General features: G+C 39.1%; 1 pseudogene; it reads left to right on the forward strand.

Moving 5' to 3' along the window:
* Positions 1 to 60: 60 nt before the first annotated feature.
* On the forward strand, positions 61 to 3,440 carry LOC106599259 (ATP-binding cassette sub-family F member 2-like; annotated as a pseudogene).
* The last annotated feature ends 423 nt before the right edge of the window (positions 3,441 to 3,863 follow it).

A 3,863-nucleotide genomic window follows, 5' to 3' on the forward strand; every position in this document is an offset into this window, starting at 1 on the left:
TGATATAAAGAAAAACCTTTGAATGAGTAGGTGTGTCCAAACTTTTGACTGGTTGTGTATATGTCGCAAGTAAAAGCCGAGTTGATACAATTCCATGTCTGAAAGGTTAAAAGCAGCCTCTGACTTATAGGAAGACGTTACACTTTTTCCTTATTATTCTATGAGTTTTATTGGCCATGTAAAGTCTTATGACCGAGTATACTTTTTTAAAGAATGTCTTAAGAGGGGTGATTGGTATTGCCATTCTAAAGAGGTTTATTTTACCTGTAAGATTTATGGGAATATTTTCCCCTTTAATTAGATCTGCTTTCATATTGTTCAGTAACGGGATAGTTATCTTTCTATGTTTGCTGTCACTTATTAAGCATCCTAAACCATAGATTTTTTTGGTCCACTTAAAAGATTGCTGTAGATCATGAGTTATTCTTTTTATTTTTCCTAAACGCCATTATTTCGGTTTTTTTCCCCACGTTAATTGTATATGCTGAGATTTAAGATGAATCTGCAAATGTTTTGAGCAATTTCTCCGTTTTCAATATTGGTCAGGTATATCAGGAGATGATCTGCAAATAACTTGAGTTTATATTCATGTTTATCAATGCTGATATCTGTTGCGTTTGGGTCCTGTCTAACGTTAATTCTTTCTGCAAGCGGTTCAGTTGCCAGTGAAAACAGGAGGGGGGAGAGGGGATAGCCCCGTCTTGTGTCCCTTTCTAAAGCAATTTCATCAGATAATATATTATTTTTGTATTATTTCAGCTGGAAAGTTGAAAGCTTCCCAAAGTTTGGAATAGAAAAGGCCTATCATAAATGTGTAGCTTATTGTATTAAACTGCAACATGTTATTGTATTTATTTGTGTCCATTTTTTTATAAACCGTGTTTGATTTATATGTATCAAGTCTGGTAAGACTTTTGCCATTCTATTGCTTATGAGCTTTTTTATTACGTTATTGTAACAATTTATTAAAGTTATGGGTCTGTAATCAACAGGGGACTCTCCAGATTGTCCTGGTTTTAATATAACTGAAATAACTGTTTGATACATGGAACTAGGAAGCACTGAACTGAGTGACATGTGTGTTGTCATTTGTGTAAATAGTGGCGCTACTTTCTCACAACATTTTAAATATAATTACATGGGAAGGCTGGCCATTCCGGTTGCTTTTTTCCGTGCAAATGTTTTAACAGTGTCAAATATTTATTTTTGAGTGTTTCAGGGTCTAAGAAGGCTGTAGGATCAATCCAACTGTTTAATTCTGATTGATATCGATTTTCATAGAAGCTTTTAAAATGGTCATTAATCGCGTTTTCTAATTAACGCATTTTTGACTTTATCTTTAAAAATGATAACTGGTTTGGCATGTAGCCATTTTGTGAGGACTTGGTTCTGATGGGGAACAACCGTTGAACTAAGCTCATGACGCATTTATAAGTTATAATATTCAAGAATCAAAGGCTATATATCGTTCATTTAAACGTAAAAATGTATTATGCAGCTGCGTACAATGAACTGCTCTTATGCATTGAATCTTTCTTAAGGCATTCACAATTTCCTCTTGAACAAATACTGTATATTATTATGAAGAAATCAGAGGTTATTCACACTATGGCTCATTTTAGTGTTGCAGTGGTGGAAATCAGCTCGCTCGCTCTCTCTCATAGACACTGTCATTTTATTATCCTTCCTGTGGAAAGATCCCCCCTCCTGTTATCGTTGCTCAGAATGTTAGCTTCAAAGAGCGACAACCAGGTCAGTATGAAACAATGAGCCTGTTTTTATTGGAGTTTGAGCTCTCATTTCTAGTGTTCCTTTCTTATTCACTCAACTGTCTCTTCCTCCTCCAGTCACACATATACAAGAACCTGGAGTTTGGGGTTGATCTGGACCCGCGTTGGCTCTGGTGGGGCCCAACGGAGCAGGAAGTCTACACTACTCAAACTCCTGATAGGAGAGGGAGATGGTGCCATTTCAGTCAACAGTAGTGCATATACGGTAATACCCCTCGTTCTTTGTCTGGCTCTACAACTTCTCCCCACTGATGGCATGATTAGGAAACATTCTTACGTGAAGATCGGCCTATATCACCAGGTAGAAACATTAAAAGTTGCCTGGTATTCCCAAAGACAGCCATCCCCTGCCGGTCACTGGGTTTTGATTGACAGGCATAAAAACTGTTTTTATGCATGGATGCTGCAACTCTCTGCAGCTGAAGGCCTAAAGGCCTTTGTACTTCACACCTATTCTGGGTCAGCACATATGCTTGTTAATGTGCTGGAGAAAAAATTTATGAAATGTATGCATTCACTACTGTAAGTCGCTCTGGATAAGAGCGTCTGCTAAATGACTAAAATGTTTAAAAAAAAGTAAAAAAAAAAAAAAAGTGATTTATCTATCTGCAGCATCTGACAGAGCAGCTGGACCCATCTCCTCTGGAGTACATGCAGTACTACCCGGAGATCAAGGAGATGCGGAAGATCATTGGCCATTTTGTCCTCACAGGAAAATAACAGGTGAGAACGAAGAGCTCAGTCTGGGCCCATGAACCACCGGAGAAGCATAGACCGAATCAGATTGTTCACCTGGTGCAGAAACACTGTTTTGAAGTGAACCCTGTATCGAAAGTGTCTATGGCATGATTGTTGTACAGGAATTTGTAGCATTTCCCATGTTTTTTGTAATACCTGTTCCTGTCAAACCCTGTATCTTGCAAAAAAATCTTCCAATCATTGAAGCATTAACCTGTGGTGTATTCTGGTGGGCACTTCATGATGGAATTAGATTTAGATTCCTCTCCAGAAAAAAAATGTGTAAAAAAAAGTTGGATTGATGAAATAGTTATTCTAGAGCATAGAAACACGTGTAATCCTACACATTCTTGTGCCTTACTCTGTCCTCTCTGCTAGGTGAGTCCGATAAGAAACCTGTCGGACGGGCAGAAGTGTTGGGTGTGCTTCGCCTGGCAGAACCCACACATGCTCTTCCTGGACATCAAGACCATTGACGCCCTGGCTGACACCATCAACGACTACAAGGGCGGCATGGGGCTGGTCAGCCACGACTTCAGACTAATCCAGCAGGTAGCGCCATTATGTACTCCATGACCGGGCACTTATTTGTACTTCATATCACTTAGCCTAATGTGCAACACAATTTAAAACCCTGCCAGGTCAATAGAATTGGGGAGAAAATTAACATGTTTCCAAATGAGGTTTGTTCATTTCCTATCATTCTGATATAGAGCTGTGACACCAACTGTTTTTTTTTTTTTCCCCCCAGGTGGCTCAGGAGATCTGGGTGTGTGAGAAGCAAACCATCACCAAATTGAACAGACTTCCTGGCATACAAAGAATATTTAACATCAAAGAATGACAACCAAGCACACCAGAGCCCCTGCAATCTGAGCTAGTAAACCCAATCTCCATCATGTGGTGTGGTGGAACAATATTCCTCACCCGCTCCGGGGTGACGTTTCCCCTAGGTACAGCTCTAGGATAAGATTTCTCTTCCCCCAATCCTAACCATGAGTGGGAGAAATGCAAAACTGACCCAAGATCAGTGTCTAAGGGCAACTTCACCCACCTGCTTCCAGCTCAGTCTGCACTCCAAATGGCTGATTTCACCAGAAGCATCTCAAAAGTGCATTATAGAATACATTCCATTGTGCTGACATCATCAAAAGTGTATGCAGCAGCTTTTATGTAATTTATGATATTTCAAAGTGACTTGTTTTCCCTGTGTAAAAGAGCCTTAATGTTGCCTTATTTTTATTGAATGTTGTATGGCAAACAGTGTCTGAATAAATTGATGAATTGACAATTGAATATTTACCATAGTGGGGTTCTTTAAATAAATAAAACACA

The sequence above is a fragment of the Salmo salar genome, chromosome 19 (assembly GCF_965601325.2).
Source record: "Salmo salar chromosome 19, fSalSal1, whole genome shotgun sequence".
In the NCBI taxonomy this organism is placed as follows: Eukaryota; Metazoa; Chordata; class Actinopteri; order Salmoniformes; family Salmonidae; genus Salmo; species Salmo salar.